The 18,605-nt window shown below is 42.4% G+C and overlaps 1 long non-coding RNA gene across 1 annotated transcript; it reads right to left on the bottom strand.

Moving 5' to 3' along the window:
• Nucleotides 1-7,076: 7,076 nt before the first annotated feature.
• LOC309498806 lies at nt 7,077-11,172 on the bottom strand. Its single transcript, XR_014206049.1, has 4 exons — nt 10,760-11,172; nt 10,473-10,538; nt 7,659-7,748; nt 7,077-7,467 (listed from the first exon to the last, which is right to left on the bottom strand). It is a non-coding gene; the product is annotated as an uncharacterized lncRNA (long non-coding RNA).
• Between the last annotated feature and the right edge of the window lie 7,433 nt (nt 11,173-18,605).

The following is an 18,605-nucleotide window of genomic DNA, read 5'->3' as shown; positions in this document are numbered from 1 at the left end:
ATCAGCTAACCCTATTTACTAGTCCCTCTGTTTTCACCTCGTCTTTGTCAGAGCGTTGTGGATGTTCCTGTCTGTGTTCCTGTCTCTGTTCCTGTCTGTTTCCAGTTCCCGTGTGTTCCCGCTTGTCGCCGTCTCCTGTGTTCATCGTTGTTCCTGCACTTCAGTTTTCCACGCCATCCTCTTCCTGGTTGCCGGTTCCCGCTCCGTCTCTGTTTCCTATCATCATCTTCATCATCATCTTCACCATCTCTTCACCAGAGAGGATCGGGCTGTTCTCAGCATCCCTGTGCTACCAAGTGCCTTCACTGGACTATCACCCATCATCACTCAACCTGCATCTGACCAACACTCTAAATAAACCTTTATTTGACTTGCACTTGAATCCTCGTATCATTTCCTGACAGATTATTATCAATGTTGAAAAGAAGCTTTGCTGTCTTGTGGTATTTTAACTTGTTAGTAGGCCTAGATTTATGAACTGAAATATAACAGTGAAATAAATTAAACTAAATTATCGTAAAATTGTCAGGACTTGCTAACTGATGTTAGTCGGCAGCATTTGTGTTTTAGGATTAATTAAGAATTATATAGGCTTTTCAGTAGATTATTATGATTAGCATAATTCTCTTTAATAAATAATGAAACCATTTCAACATAAACATTGCAATAGAAAAATGTCACATCAATGAGGCTTTGCATGAGAGTAGGACCTTAAGTTCATGCTCATGAAACAGTGCTCAGACGATAGCTGTGTGGTCAGTGCTTCAACATGAGCCTCGCTGTGCTTCAAGCGGTCTTAGTTCCAATCTTCATCATTTTGTTTCTAGTTAAATAGGCTATTTGTCAAAAATAAAAACTTCTGAAATGTTAATTTATTGATTCGAAACACTTTTTGGAGCTTTGTTATTCATTGTCTGACATTTTTATTAAGCAACTTTTCATGTTAAAAATACCCGTTTTTCTAACCCATACATGCTTAAACAATTGCCTGATGGGCTGAATGAGCCCTTCTCTGATCACTGAGATTGTCTCTATAATCCTGTAAAGTAAAATAAATAAGAGGGATTCGGGACGGAATCGACTGGGCGTGACGTCATGCGCGTTCACGCTCACCTGGCTATGTCTGGCAGGTTTGTGTATTCGCCGCCATTATCCGCATCAGCGAAGACAACTCAAGCGACTTTTGCAAAAGTAGAAGATGGATTCAAAGAGACCGGCTTCTAGTTCATCCCAAACCCCAACGCAAACTCCACGTAACCGCGTGCACAACTCTGGTTGCAGTTTCGCGTGTCGCCAGAAGGGGGCATAGTTCTGCAAAAACTCAGAGACTTGCTTAATGCACCTTTAAGCCAGAAGAAATTCAACCTTTATCAAAAGTGTCTCAGAAGGCAGTCGGATGCAAAACTAGAAACCCTCCGAAAAGTTTATGGCTTACGCGTTATCGCTATGTGGGAATGCGAATGGGAGGGGCTGAAACAGACAGACCCTGACGTGATAGAGTTTACACAGGCATACCAGGCATGCCAGGCATACCAGGAATCATTCCAGGATCCCATATATTTGATCTGGTAAAGAGCGTAACGTCATCACAGATGATGCATGACAATCGACGCCCTGCCGGCTGGTACGAGTTTCTGGATGCATTTGCAACATTAAATATTCCTCATTCGACTGTAACCAATCATAATGTAAGACGGTTGCTTGAATCACTTAAAAGAAAAACACACGCGGATGACTCTGGTACTACACCTACTAAGTCTTTGAAAAAATGTACAATGCCATAAAATACAAATAATGAAATGTCACTGGCTACAGAACCCCCAAATTACACCAACTTGTAATTATAAAACATACTATATACCAGGGGTCTCCAACCTTTTTGTGTACCTTTTTATCCCCTACCTCAAGGGATAAAATAATCTAGAAGGGATTTTGTTTGTTATACTCAAATATTTATTATACATATAACATGGTGGTGCTTTTTTACTTTTCACCATCATATGCGAAATAATAAAATATCTTGATATTCTGGTTCAGACTTACAAGCCTTTAAGAAAAAAAAAAAAAAAAATCAACAATTCCTGAAAAATTATGGAAATATTTATTGATTTTTTTGTTGATTTTTCTATAAACCTATTGTATGTGTTATCAAAAACAGTAGCCCAAACATTTAGTATAAATATAAATGCAAAAATAAATAAACTGCCATAACTTCTAAACAAAACTTACTCGGTTACTAACGTAACCTCGGTTCTCTCTAGAAGAGGGAACGAGTACTGCGTAAGATATCTTACGCTAGGGGAAAATCCTTTTCCGCGAGATATTGAAGCCAAAAATTATCCTTAATTTTGTAATAATGCAAAACGCGTTGCAGCAGCAATGCAGACATAGGCGAGACAGCTCGCGCGCCTATTGGCTGCTCTGCGGAAACTGCAGCAGCCTATCGAGCGAGGCCTGGCGTGACGTCAGACCCAATCAGGGCACTTCGCGCCCGCTGCGTCACGTCCCGCCGAAATGGGCGTGGTCTAGGCCTATAAATATCGCTCGCAGGCAGCTATTATCTGGTTTTTCATCATCGAAGCAACCAGAGCGTGTGCATGCACGGCAAGATACGCAGTACTCGTTCCCTCTTCTAGAGAGAACCGAGGTTACGTTAGTAACCGAGTACGTTCTCTTACGAGAGGTCTCTCGTACTGCGTAAGATATCTTACGCTAGGGGACCCAATGTAAAACGCCGTGCATGCTGAGATCTGACACCAAAGACCCAAGGGCGAAAGCCCGGGGTACATATAGTGCACAATCACTCAGGGAACTCACAGGGAGTCCGGGAAGAGGGAGGGGTGCAGCCTCACTTTTCCACATATAGTAGCGTCGATGGGACGCGAATTTCGTCATACAGACAGGGCGGGGTACGGCCTGAACTGATGGGGAAAATGTGGGTCTTACACAGTTTGCCCAGCTTTATACTGTCGAACATTGAGCTGTGCTCAGCAGACGCAGCATTCTGAGCTGATCGCATCAGGTCAGATAATACTGGTAATTTAGACCGACAGCAGCCTGGCCTGCAGGGCGGGAACCTCTAGGTTATAAAACCTTATAAATGTAGACGGGGAGGCCCAGCCTGCCGCCATACAAATATCTTGCAAGGCAATCCCACTTGACCAGGCCCACGAAGAGGCCATGCCTCTCGTGGAGTGCGCTCTGACACCCAATGGGCACTGCATGCCCTTGGAGGCGTATGCCAGCGCTATAGCATCAACTATCCATCTGGATAGGCTCTGTTTCGACGCGGCTAGTCCCTTAGAACGTCCGCTAAACGAAACAAAAAGCTGCTCCGTCTGTCTGAAAACAGACGAGCGAGACACATAAGCTCGTAATGCCCTGACTGGGCAAAGGAGGCTCGCGTCTCTTTCCTCATCAGGGACCGGTAGGGCTGACAGGGAGATAACCTGCGCCCTAAACGGTGTGTTGAGGGATTTTGGAACATCGTGACGCTCGTGACGTTTGAGGCATGGGGCGCGCTGATGACAGCGGGCAGATTGCCCGCGCTCGACTCCTCTGCGGTGGTTAACCACGAGGGGGAGGGCTGGGCGGTTCCCGTGGGAACTGTCATGTCTATGTGTGGATGTGGGCGCGGGACAGCGGGCACATTTATCACACCGAAAAGCATCGTTCGCTTGCGTGAAGCGAGTGCACGTTGGTTTCGTTTTTACAGAAACCGTGAGACATGCATAACGTGGTGTTAGTGGGCACTGGGTAGTGGGCACGTTCACCATGTTTGAAGCGCAACCGATCTGAGTCGGTTTTATGTGCGCGAGCCCTGTGTGACAGGCTGTGCTTGTGTGTAGGGATGGGCACTGGGCAGTGGGCATTCTTACTACACATAAAACACCATCGGCCGTGGCCGGGACACCAGAAAATACACTCTTTTGGGGATTTATCTGGGTAGCCGTGAAAACGGCATTTGTGTGCAGGCAAGCGGGTGACAGAACCGACTTGTTGGCTGCAGAAAACACTGGAACAGTCACATTTTCTGGAACTGGACGAGCGAATAGCTTTGGTGTGAGTCCGGCCGCAGCGGGACTGGAACACCGTCGTTTTCCTAGCTGTGCTAGGACGACTTCGGGGCCTCGGGCTTCACCGTGATCCTAGGTCGCGAGCCACGTCCTGCGGGGCGGCGACCGGATGAGCGGGAGCGCGGTCTCGCGCTTCTGGCCTGGCGGCGCTGTGAAGTGGAGGCAGTGGACGGTGGCTGTGGCTGTGAGCTCTGAGCAGACGGTTTCGCACGGCCTGCTGCAGAGCTGGAGCGCTTCGGGAGGAAGTGCTTCATAGCCTGAGACGCTTTCTGTACCTCTGCGAATCTCTCCGCGAAGTCCTTGACGGAGGATCCAAAGAGGCCTGTGGCGGAAAGCGGGGCGTCGAGGAACGCGGTGCGTTCAGACTCGGCCATTTCCGAGAGCGTCAGCCAAAGATGTCTCTCAGACACGGTGAGAGAAGCCATAGTCCGTCCAATGGCTTGTGCTGCGGACTTAGTAGCACGAAGAGCGAGGTCAGTGGCACTCCTTAAGTCCGGCACGCAGATCGCGTCAGGTCCTTCCTCATCCAGCTTACGGAGGAGATCGGCCTGGAAGATCTGGAGCGTTGCCATGGTGTGCAACGCTGACGCAGCTTGCACCGGCGGCGAAGAAAGCGCGGCGGAGCAGACTTGACGTCGTGCGGCAAGCTTTAGAGGGCAGGGCCGGCTTAGCGCGCCGTCCAGCGGAGGGCGGGCATAGGCGGCAGCGAGAGGTATCCTTTGTTCTTGGCATCGTCAACGGCGGAGAATGCCAAAAAAACAGCAGGACGCACTCTAGCAGAATAGGGGGCGCTCCAGGACTTGGCGACTTCTTCGTGTAACTCAGGAAGAAAAGGCGCCGGTCTGGACGCAGGCGAAGCGCGCTCCCCAGGCAGGAAAAATCCATCCAGCCGGTTGTGAGCGGGCTGCTCAGGCGAAGACCACTCGAGGCCGAGGCTCGCCGCGGCCTGTGCGAGTACTCGCATGAGTTCCGTCTCAATGGAAGCTCTCTTGCCTGACGACGTGCGGGCAGGGGGTGCGGGGTCCTCAGAGCCCGCCAATCCTCACTGCCTGACGCCAGGATAGAGCAGGAATCATCCTCTCCCAGCAGGGCTTCCTCATCCGCGATATCAACGGAAGCGGCGGCAGACGGCGGCCGCTGTCCGTCAGGAAGCGAAACAGAAGAAGCCGGGGAAGCAAGCGGGCGAACCGGCGAGCTTTGGCGGCTGAGGGAGGGTTCCGGGGCCCGCTGGGCACGGCGCTTTTTACGGCGCGACGTCGCGGCGGGCGGGGGAGCAGTCTCGGTGAAGACGGCTAGGCGAGTCCTCAGAGTCGCCATTGCCATCAGCTCGCAGTGAGGGTATCCGCCGTCAGCGAGCGCGAGAGCTGCATGTTCCTCACCCAGGCAGGAAACGCAGATCACGTGGCGGTCCCCGTCGCTGAGTGTGGCTCTGCACGAGCCGCAGGAAGGCATCTTTAAAAAGACGCTAGCTCTTTTAGAATGTGTGTCGCGGCGGCGACACACACACACAGAAATACAGTGTAATAAAAGAGAAGGATATAAGCGCCGGAAAGCGCAGCAGGAAGGCAGGAAGGCGGCGCGGCCAGCGACTTCAGTGACTCGTCCCGCTGAAGGTGCTCTCTCTCGACGGCGCGGCTTCTAATCCAGCTCCAGCGATGCGTGTGCTTCGCTTGAAGGATGAAAAATCAGATAATAGCTGCCTGCGAGCGATATTTATAGGCCTAGACCACGCCCATTTCGGCGGGACGTGACGCAGCGGGCGCGAAGTGCCCTGATTGGGTCTGACGTCACGCCAGGCCTCGCTCGATAGGCTGCTGCAGTTGCCACAGAGCAGCCAATAGGCGCGCGAGCTGTCTCGCCTATGTCTGCATTGCTGCTGCAACGCGTTTTGCATTATTACAAAATTAAGGATAATTTTTGGCTTCAATATCTCGCGGAAAAGGATTTTCCCCTAGCGTAAGATATCTTACGCAGTACGAGAGACCTCTCGTAAGAGAAACATTACTGCATTACATTTAATACATTTATACATGACTATTTTAATATAACATCATTTTTAATATGAATATATACAGGCACATTTCTGCCAAAAAAGTTTGTTTTACTACAGTTAATGTTGTGGCGTGAAAGGTTTTCTAACTGGTTTATTCTTGGAACAATGTTTCGCCTGTTTTTTGCATCAATATGTTGAGAATATCAGCACTGTTTCATCTCGCTTTTTACAAGCTTAAATCACAATGTCATCTGTGGGTTTATACGAGAGATAGAGAATTCTGCGCTGAATTGAACTGCTTCTCTCAGTGGATCGTGCAGCTCTGTGTAATAATGTTGGTGTGATCGAGATCAGCCCGCACAGCTGCTTTGGCCGCGATCGCTGTTTTTGGGGCCGAGCTGATAATGCTCTGCGCTGCTCAGATCAAACAAGTTTTGTTCCGCTTTTTGAGCGTTTTGATGTTTCTCATACACAACGCAAATGACAGTGTATAGCCTAATCAAAGAGAGTTTGCAAAAGTGCAAATTGAAAAGTTTAGTTGAAAAGGTCGCAAAATGATAGCCTACCCCGTTTTTTTTAACACGGTGTATAAGTGATCGTATTAGTGCCCCTGCTGTTGGCTGTTCATATTGCTTATTAGACTTTTTTTGTGCCGACGGCCCTCGGTTGGACGGCCGTTCTGGACTTTTCCAGAACGCACAGATTGTCAGTCCGTCCCTGGGTAATGGCCCATCAATATTAATGAGATTCAGACCAGGGGTGTGACAGACACTCCCCCAATGTCTAATGGGCCATCAAGTGAGGCAGCCTGGACAAAGTAGAGGAGTTTTTCTCTGTTTTATTGTAATTCCTTTTATGTGGAGGAACTAAATGTTCTAAATTTGCAGGTATATCACAGTAAATGCTTATGCCTTGTTGATGCGGGCTCTAAGCAAAATAAAGGAAAATAATGCAAAATGAGCTAAATAAACTAAAATAAAGGCAGATAGAATATAGTGACATGTCTTGGTGCCATTTTTGAAAACAGTTCCTGTTCAACTGAAGACACAAGTGAACATTACATGCCTGGCATTTCCAAGGTGTGTCCTGCCTTTTACCAAGCTGTCCTTTGCAAAGCACACAGATCTTGCGACCAACTGTGCAAATGTTCTTCTCAAATGTTCAGTTGACACTGCATTCTCAGAAAAAAACATTTTGAAGAGACTCAGAGGAGTGTGTGCATCAGCAGGACTCAGCTGTGGGCCAGGTTCCCGTGCAGGCAGGAATCTCAGAGTCTGTGGAACCATATCAATGTCAGTCTCTGTTTTCCATGACAGAGTAGACTGCTTGTTGCTTGTCTGAATGTTTGTCTTGGCCCTCTTTGCAACAGGTGTCTGATGATCACCATCACCTTTATAGCTGTAAAACAAACAAACAACTGTGAGCATTTTTATTACACAAAATATAACAACTGCATTTCAATCATTATAAGTAACATTGGCCAGATGCAAAGCCATACAGACACATAATGTTTGTATGGACTATGTAAAACCAGAATATGTAAACAGAATTATACTAATATCTGAAAGAAAGGGAATAAGTGTACTTACTTTTCAGTTGTTCTCAAAACTGAACGACACCTGTCGCGTGCCCTCCCAGTGCGAGTTGCAGGTGAGGCTGAGAGAGATGCTACCACATTCCTATAAAAATAATAATATTAAAGGTCCCATGACATGCTACTTTTTGTAGGCTTTAATATAGGCCTTAGTGGTCCCTAGTACTGTATCTGAAATCTCTTTCCAAAAATTCAGCCTCGGTGCAGAATTATAGCCACTTTAAGCCAGTCCCAGAATGAGCTTCCTTCAGACAGGCCGTTTCGGTGTCTGTAGCTTTAAATACTGTGGAGGAGGAGAAAGGCGGCGCAAGGTGGAGGGTGGGTGTGGCCTTGACCATCTTGCGCAACGGTACCGTGGCGTGCATGTTTATGTTGGATATATTGCAATGGCACGAAGACACGCAGTCTTTCAAGCATTTCAGTTTGACCCAGAATCTGATCCAGATGGAGAAGCAACGGATGAAGAAGTTGCAACTCAGCGGCTCCAGCAGGACGTTTCCGAATGGTTAGTTTAAAGTATTATGTCTGGATACGGTACTTTATTCGGATGGTTTACAGTTATCATCATGTAGCTAACGCTAACCTACTGTTGCCTTTTCATGAGAGATCTGTAACGTCTGTATTTATCTTATTACAATTACATCAAGCTCTGCGATCTTGAAATGCGGATATCGCGCGTGCCATATAACCAACAGGAAAACGGTTATCCAAATAACAAAGAAGTGTACAACACTCGCGTTACAGTGTGTGTATTCACACACATAAACTGCATAGCTGCATAGCTAATGTTACAGCCACATTCTACGTGTAACAATCTAGGTAACCATAAACAGTAAAGCAACACACTTATATATCCAGCGCCGCCGCTCCCACCACGCGCATCACGCGCTGTGCGTAGGGCACCAAGTGCTGAGGGGGCACCAAAAATAGCCTAATGAAAAAAAATAATTATAATGCCGATATTATTTCATTAGCCTATAGAAATATTATTAGGCACATTTTAGCCATGTATATGTAACAAAAAAGGGGGAACAAGATCATTTAATTGCTCTGGTCTAGAAAGTACCGCCCCCCGTTGGATGGTCCGTGCCGGTTGTTCGCGCGGCCGCCTTTGCGAATGCGGAGTGCGCGTTCGCGCGGGCGCCTAACGAAGTTTGACAGACAGACAGTAGGCAACTTTTTTGGAAATGGTCCCGAGTCAGGATCTGAGAAAAGAAAGAAAAAGAAACTGTGAGATGATGCCCGTGCATCACTTGCAGGTAAGTCCATGTTTAATCATTCTTAAATACGGGAAATGTGCTGCTGCTAATCGTAATGCGCCTCGAACTTGGTGACGTTAATGTTAACAAACTATGTTATTATAACTTATAACTTCAGTGCAAGCTAAATTGAGATTTTACTGTTAAACATTACATATTTTACAAATAACTGACGCCAGCTAGCTGTTACTTTCTTTCTTTAGATATTGAGCTGTAGTTTATGGTTTATTTTGACGTGACGGTGGTTAATACTTTCTCAGTAACAGTAAACGTTAGCAGTCAGTGCAGTGCACATGGTAGGCTAACAATTCCTGTTAAATATATATATAAAAAATATAAAATGTCATTATGAATGATATAAAGCAAACATTACTGTTGAATTGTGTGCATTATTGCACCTCATTCTATTATGCTTATATATTATATTATATTATATTATATTATATTATATTATATTATATTATATTATATTTATCAAATAGTTGATAAATAAGGAATAAAGGGGGAGAACTCCTTGGCTGCCATGCTTTCAGTTTTAAATGTTTATAATTTTTTCCGGTATAAGATTCTTTGTTTGAATATTTTGTCTAATAAATGTAATTTATTCAAAGTGACATTGAATTTGGGAAAAACATGTCTGGATTATTTTGATAATTTTTTTATTTTGCTATTCTGTTTACTGAAGAAAAGTTTGCACTTTCAAATGTGTAGTGTGTGTTGGCTATTCTACATATGTTTACAAAGTCAGCAAAGCTGTGAAGATTTTACTTTCTCTTTTTAGTGTTCTTAAGTTTTATACTGTGATGCTGCTATTGTGTTATTGGTTTTGAGTTATATGTTTGGTAATAAAAAGTTAAACTGGCAAAAACAAAAGTTTTTTTTTTTCTCGGGGTCGGGGTGGGGGGCATCATAAAGGAATAATGCTTAGGGCACCAAAATGGCTAGCAGCGGCACTGTATATATCATTAGTTGACTTACTTGTCCGAGGTGTGTAGCTGAGCCAAAGAGAGTGATCCAGACTTTAGTTTCAGACGTTCAGCAAGCCCAGCTCTGTATTGACCCTTCGGTGTTCATTTGTACATCCAATTATTGAGCAATTGTTATGCTTCGCTCGCTCAAAAGCCATGATATCTCTCGTGGACAAACTAAAATCGCGCGCGCGCATTTTGTCATGGGCGGAAAATATATTATCTGGGCGGGCAAAGCAGAGACAGGGGAGGTAACATTTCCTCCTTATGACGTCATAAGGAGGAGATTCAAGATCAGCGCGTATGAGCCTCCATTTTCTCAAAGGCAGAGAAAGATAGCAAAAGCTCGATTTACACCGATTGAAATTTCTAGAAACTTGGGGACCATATACAGGCTAGGGGAACTCATATTAATGTTAAAAAACCTCAGAAAGTGAAAATTTCATGTCATGGGACCTTTAATATTAATAAAGGTTGAACAAAGTACTATGCCAGCACATGCATAACTGATGGACAGTCAGCATGTTGATAAAACAACATCAGGTCTAACATCTGTAAAATAGTGGGTAAATATGTACTTACTCTTTCTGATTTCTGTCTGTGTTGCTGCGTGCCCTCTTAGTGCGAGTTGCAGAACCTACATCATTCCTTTCAAAAAAAGTTGAAAAATATTATTATCATATATTTTAGAGTACTATTCCAGCACATGCATAATTGATGGGCATTAGCATGCTGATAAGATAACACAAAGAAAAAATATGTAACATTATCAACCAACCTCCAAAAATAAATAAAGTCATACAGGCTCATATTGTATTAAGTAGGCTATATAAACAAAATTGAACGAACATGGGTAAATATGTACTTACTCTTTCTGATGTTCGACTGTGTTGCTGCGCGCCCTCCGAGTTGCAGATGAAGGAGATGCAGCTACATTCCTTTTTTTTTTAAAGTTGAAAACTATTATAAATATTTCAAAAGTATATTAGCCTACCATTAGTCTATATGAATAACTAATGCGAATAATTGTAGACACGTGCTGTAGGCATATATTGCGTGTAATGGGCCATTACCGGAGATAGCACAACGCAAACATTAACACATTTGCAATTCATCAGCTGGGCATATTTACACATTTCAGCACATACACACATTTGCAATAGATATTTGCAAGCACTCTTCGTTGATGATAATGAGGCAGCATAAACACTAGTCAAAATATAATCTAAACATACATAATATTTTCTAAATTAATTTCAAAATTCGAACTTTCATACAGGCCTATGATCTAAACATATCGTTGTACATATTATACAGCAAGTCTAGACTATGCTGTATAAAGTCTTCTGTAGGCACGCGCCGAAACGCTTTTGTGCAAATAAGTTTATTTATGCATGAAAAGTGCATAAAAAGCATGAAAAGTTTAAATACTCTTTAAAGTGAATTTCGTTTTGTATTAATTGTATCTTAATTTTAATCGTTATTTCATCAACCAATTGCCTGTATTTAATACATAAGAATTAAAAATAGCAGGCAATAGAGCTCCGTGTCGGCATTTTAACTGGAGCTCGCCTCATAAATGAACCCAAACTCATAAGCTTTGCCTAAAATACCAGAGAAATATATAGAAAGCTCGAAATGTGTTATTTTAAACAAAACTATTAAAAACGAAAGAAAACAGACAGCATGAAGCCTCTCTCCTACTTTATACAGCATAGCCTAGACCATTTAAATATAAATTACTCTGAATGACAAGTATGGAAATGGTCCAACCAGTAAAATATGTAGCCTACGTTTATATAAAATAGCTTGTCAACTAATGCAAGTAAATTTAAAAAGACATCCGAAATATTATCCACGGCAAAACGTTCGTCGTCAGAGTCCCGCTCTTCTTCTGAGGAAAATGTGAACGCTTTGTGCCATCTTCCAACGGCGCAGGAAAGAGAATGAATGAAACTTGCTGGTTTTAAAGCATTTCAGGGGGCGTTTACCTATTTTGCATAGATCACCTCAGCACATTATCTTATGAATAGCACGCTCTGCGAGTGGGTGTGAACTCATTTCAGGGGGCGTTTACCTATTTTGCATAGATCACCTCAGCACATTATCTTATGAATAGCACGCTCTGCGAGTGGGTGTGAACTCATTTCAGGGGGCGTTTACCTATTTTGCATAGATCACCTCAGCACATTATCTTATGAATAGCGCGCTCTGCGAGTGGGTGTGAACTCATTTCAGGGGGCGTTTACCTTATTTTGCATAGATCACCTCAGCACATTATCTTATGAATAGCGCGCTCTGCGAGTGGGTGTGAACTCATTTCAGGGGGCGTTTACCTTATTTTGCATAGATCACCTCAGCACATTATCTTATGAATAGCGCGCTCTGCGAGTGGGCGTGAACTCATTACAGATAATTAGATGAGACGGGAGAATCTGTACTTCTCTTTAGTTTAATACAGATTACATTGCATGAGAATATTTGTTTTGAATGTGAATTGTTTTATTTAAAAGTAAAAATTTAAAGCTGTGTGATAAGTATTAGCTGAGTTTCAGTTCATTTTCCAGACTTGTTTCAGAAAGATTTTTGCGGAGACAGAGTGAGCTGAAAGCGCACCCTATTTATTTTATTTATTTAAAAATAAAAACAAGGTTTTGATGTTAATGTGAGTGTACACAAAAAAAGAAGACCCTCTATAGTTTATAATCATGTATTTATTTTATTTATATGACCATAAATGACAGATTTTTTTAAGTTTATGTTGCTGCTATGTGAAAGAAATCCAGCAAAACGCGTCGGCGCGTTTGCCGACCTCAGAGGGTTAAAGTGGATGAAGCGACCTCAGAAGCCTCTGACTTCATAGGAGGAGTTGGCGGGCGAGTTGCGTCATGTGAGGATAGCGTAGCGCAACGGTCGCAATGTTGTCTGTACAAACCAGTACATGCTTGCTGAGCAGCGGCATTTTGCGGCGTCTTATAGCGCTTTTAACAATGTAGATTGTTCCAAAGCGGCTTTACATTGATAATAGGAAATGAAAGTAACAGAGATTGTTTTGGCTTTATAGCATCTCTAGAATACAGTTATTGTCCAGCTAAAGTTAGTTTGATTGATTCACTTCCGTCGCAACGATCAATAGTTATTAACTTATAGTTATTAACAATAGTTACTAACTAACAACATTGCGACCATTGCGCCACGCTTCCCTCACATGTCGCAACTCGACCGCCACCTCCTCCTATAGAGTAAGAAGCTTCTGAGGTTGCTTCATCCACTTTAAGCCTCGTCGGTGGCACGATTTAGCAGACCGGAACTTAAAGTGGATGAAGCGACCTGAGAAGCCTCTGACTTCATAGGAGGAGTTGGCGGGCGAGTTGCGTCATGTTAGGGAAGCGTAGCGCAACGGTCGCAATGTTGTCTGTACAGACCAGTAAAATGGCGGCCAAGATGGCGGCGGCGTGAGTGTCTGGTGCAGACTGGTCTGCTGATTATGGAATTATTTGTCTTCAACTAACTTTGCGATAAGTATTATATTGAATTTGAAAGCCTACAATAAAAGTCTCCGTTGATTATTGACTTAAAGTCGGCATGAAACGGAAGTTGAGATTGTCATTTTTTCCTTGTTGTGACGTATATCCGAGTGAAACGGCTTCTGAAATTAGAAAAAAAAATGTAGGGCGGGGCTTGATTTCGTCCTTCGGGAATTGATTGGATCGTTGGAGGTTGGGCGTTGCAAACAAAATGGAGGCAGATTTGAATGCCAGTTTACATTCAGTTGTGGAGGATTTCTCTCCACCGGACTCCCCACCGTTACCCTCCCATGAAGGATTTTTTATTGAGGAGCCCGGCGACGAGAACGAGGATGAGCAGCTAAATTTTCAGGCAGGAATCAGCCCATATTTATATGAGCCTCCCGCGAACCAAGATGAGTCAAGTCAAGTTATCAGTCAAGTTCACCATCGAGAGCATCTCGACGTGTCCGATAAGTAAATAACTAGATTTAGATAAGATAGATAGCCTACCATTCGGACACTTCGAGATGCTCTTGAGGGTGAACTTGACTGATAACTTGACTTGACTCAAAACAAGACAGACACCGATAGCCGCACCCTCATCGGCTCTGGCCGCACCCTTTCGCCATGGCACGTGACCGAAAGAGAAAAGAGGTCGTTTCGAGGGGGGAGGGAAGGGTAATGTATTTGATTAAAGATTATAAGGGTAAATGAATTTTTTTTAAATAATGAAGTGCACAGATAAATCATTTATAATAAACACTACAATATTACATATAAAAAGAAGATTTGTCAAATTTGATTTCATGCCGACTTTAAGCAAGCTCTTCCTGAAGCAGTCAGCTTTGATCTGTACTAGAGATATAATGGAGCAGACCGCGTCAAACAAATTCCTTTTGGACGCACTACAACAATTAAAAACTGAAATGGTCTCCCATTTTGATGTAAAGATGGACAATCTACAGATGAACTTAGAGACAATAAAGCTTTCTTTATCAAACCTGGGAGAACATATATCGGAGCTTGAACAAAGAGTCAGTGGCAATGAGGATAATATATCTGATCTTGGAAAGCGTATTAAAACACTTGAGAGTGAAAACGTTTACCTGCGGGACAAGGTGGATGATGCCGAGAACCGTAACAGGATTTACAACCTGCGCTTTGTTCACGTTCCCGAGGAGTCGGAGGGCAAGGACACGTGTGGATTTGTTTCCAGTCTGATTCAGCAGCTTTTCGGGAGAGAAAGTTTTACTACTCCCCCAGTTATTGAGAGGGCTCACCGTTCTCCAATGCATCGAACCAAGGACAGTGGTAAGCCGAGGGTGATTGTGGTGAAGTGTCTTAGTCTCCTTGATAGGCACAAAATCCTCCGACTTGCCCGGGAGAAAAAACAACTTGAGTACAACGGTGATCGTATCCATATTTTTCCTGACTTTAGTGCTCCTTTACTTAGTAAGCGACGTCAATTCGATGACATTAAGAAACAACTCCAACAACGTAAACTGGAATACACAATGATTTACCCGGCCACTCTCAGGATTATCTCTAATGGGAAACCTCTCTAATGGGAAACTTCAAAACCCCAGTAGAAGCGAACTGTTTTATACAGAGCGCTGTAAAACGTTAACTGTCTTACTTTACTTCATTCGATGGAACTTGCTGCAAATGGTGCCGACTTTTTCTGAATGCTTTGACTTGAACTGAATTTATTTGAATTGATTATATGATAAACGATATCACTTTATTATTATTATTATTACTTAAAAATTTTTTTTTTATTATTATGATATATATATATATATATTTTAATATATAAGATCTTGTTGATAAAAAGTTGAAGCATATGCTCTTTAGTTGTATGGTGTGACTTGTTTAATTTTATAATGCTACTAGAAGTGGCTTTCTTTTGTTTTGTTTATATTGGGAGTTGAATAAGTAAATGTAAATACAATATTCAGCATATATTAGCAGATAGTCTGTTTTTCTTTCTCTTCTTTTTATTTTTTATTTTATTTCAGTGTTCTGGACCAGGCAGTCTGTGTTTGTTAGTGTGTGGATGTGTATATGTGTATATGTGTGTTGCTCTTTCATCCAATCATATGTCCCTCTCTCTTATTTATTTCTGAATGACTATGTGTGGCGTTATTATAAGCAAGAGATTTAGAAACCACGATAAGTTTGTACCAGACTACGCCACCCTGGTGGAGAACCAGGGAAATACCTCAACGGAGGACACACAGGTAAGTATTACTCACTGAGGGCAAAGACTTAAACCAGTGAGACCAGGGTCACAATACAAAATATATTTTATTGTATTTAAAACATCACACTTATTCTTAAAATCACATGGTATAGAACATTTCTCTTCAGAGCCAGGTTTCTCAGGGACAAGGCAGGCCGGGCGCAATCGAGAGGTCATCCAACCCTCCCTAAACTCACCCCAAATCAGACTGCAAAGCACTGCAAAGAAATCGTGTCAATGTAAATCACACACTGTGACATGCGTGCCTCTAGATCACGACAACCGGCCTCCCCTGCTCCACCACGACTACACTGGCTCCTGGAGACACACAAAAGATGGTCAATTGATTAAAGAACATTTATACCAAAACACACAATAACATACACAAAGGTGTCACATCAAAAGCACTCCAACCTCCTCACAAGTGAGGCTAACGAGGAGCAGTGCTTAGTTGGCGGAACAGAATCCAGCACCACACATAAATGAATTATGACGCAAGAAAACCCGGATTAGTCTAAAATAATGTTAAGGAAAATCACTAGACATAATGACTACTAGTGATAGTTCACACGCCGTAGTTACAAAGTTAATACCACACAATGAGACAAAACTGTAACCCCCAAAAAAACAAAAGAAACTATAAAGAATCAAAATAATAAACCACATAAGCAAAACAGCAGCGGCATCTCCTTAACGTCCTCCCACCAGATAGAGTTTACAGATGAGGAAGTTTCCTTTAAGTCATAAAACACTAAACGTTAGACTCGATCTATAACAGCTGAAATAAGAAGGGAATACGCTACTTACAATTTTAGATGACGTCACTCACGCGCTCCGTGTATGGTTACTCCCAATGCTCGCATACCAATCTGCCAGTCAACACTCACACACCGTTAGCACGAGCAGTAAATCTCTTTCCCTTTAACCAAACAGGACACATTAAGTCTATGAAATCCCCAGGGAAAATGGGAAAGAGATACTTACGTTTAGATGAACAGATAAACACCGCCCAAATGCCCGATATATGGGTACTCAATCCGCCGCAGTTCAGTCCGCCGGCCAGCACACACACATTTGCTATGTTAGCTGAGACTGCATACAGCCACCATTCAATGCCTACACCACCAGTAATGCTACAAATCAAACTATAAATAATACAGATTACAAGAGAGCGATCCACACCATTACCAAAACACTGCTAGCCTTAACATACCTGGAGATAACCTGGAGTGGGACAGGAAATGCCAGGGGGGAGAAAGCCCGGAATCAGCAAGCCACGTAAACAGATGTCAAAATAAAGGTCTTTAAATACTCGCGCTGCTCTCACCTCATTGGTCCTCTCCCCATCCTCTAATAAACCAATAAACAAGCTCCTTTACCCTGCCACATATGGTTAAAGGCTTATTAGTTATTCATTTAAATATTAGGAGTCTACCTCATAAAATTGATCTTCTCAGAGCATGGCTCTCATATAACAAACCTGCTGTTATTACTCTTTCGGAAACTTGGTTAAATAGTAATGTACGTGATGATGAAATAAGTCTTGATGGCTATAATGTATATAGACCAGACAGAGGCAGTCGTGGTGGAGGAGTTGCTACTTATGTTTCCACAAACCTATCTTCTGAACTTATTATTGCAAGTGAAAGCCCCGTACACTTTGAATGCCTCTTTGTTAGAATATGTTTTCATCAAAACAAACGATTGATTATAGGAAATATATATAGACCTCCGAATTCGTTATCCGAATCAACCAATAATATCCTTAGTACTATTAATTCTTTAAATTGTTTTGACGAAATTATAGTACTGGGAGATTTTAATCGAAACTGGCTTGATAGGTCCTCTTTGAAAGAGAGGAATCAATTTGAAAGCCTAAATCTTGTTCAATTAATACGGGAACCCACCAGAGTGGAGGGGAACTCCAGGTCTCTCTTAGACTGGATTTTGGTCACGCACCCTGATAGAATTGCTGATTCATGTGTTTTATCTGATTGTTTTAGTGACCATTCAGTTATTTTTTGTATCTGGAAAATAAGGTTACCTCGTCTATCACCTAAAATAATTAAGGTAAGACAATTTAAAAATATGAATAATGATGCATTCACTCAAGATTTGTTATGTATTAATTGGAATAGGATGGAATTAATTCCTTATGTTGATAATGCCTGGAATTTCTTTTATACTGAGGTATTAAAAATTATAGATAAACATGCTCCATGGGCATCAATTAAAGTGAAGGGTAGACATCTTCCATGGATTGCCGGTGACTTAATATATCTCTTTAAGCAAAGGGACAAGGCTTGGGAAAGATACCACTTAACAAAAGATTTGGCAGATTGGGCTGGATATAAGCGATTAAGAAATGTTTGTACTGTTAGAACAAGAAATGCCAAATCTGACTATTATAAAAACTCATTATCAAATGATTTTAAAAATCCGAAACATTTTGGGAAAAAACTCAATTGCCTGTTGAATAAATCTAATAAAAGCTCCTTTGTAAAAATAATAATAAATAATAATATCATTAGCGATCCAACCTCTGTAGCTGACGCTTTTAATCAACACTTTTCTTCTGTTTGTAATCTACGCCCACCTGATTTTTGTTACTCCAACTTTGTAAACAGTAATGTTGCAAACAGTTCTTTTTCATTTACCACAATTCTTCCTACTGAGGTACAGCAGGCAATCTCCAAAATTAAATCTGGAGGTGGAGTTGGTTTAGATGGTCTAGAAATAAAGTTTATTAAAATTGCCTCTCATGTTCTAGCATACCCATTATGTGATTTATTTAATTTATCTATATCTACTTGTAAAGTCCCAGTTATGTGGAAGTGTGCTAGAGTAACACCTTTATATAAAAGTGGTGATCCTTTAGATCCTAACAATTACAGACCAATCTCAATTATTAGTAATGTAGTAAAAGTATTCGAAAAAATTATTTTCAAGAGACTGTTCAAATAT

This window comes from Leuciscus leuciscus (genome assembly GCF_965113295.1).
Source record: "Leuciscus leuciscus genome assembly, chromosome: 5".
Classification (NCBI taxonomy): Eukaryota; Metazoa; Chordata; class Actinopteri; order Cypriniformes; family Leuciscidae; genus Leuciscus; species Leuciscus leuciscus.
This window is presented reverse-complemented; position numbering and strand designations above follow the sequence as displayed.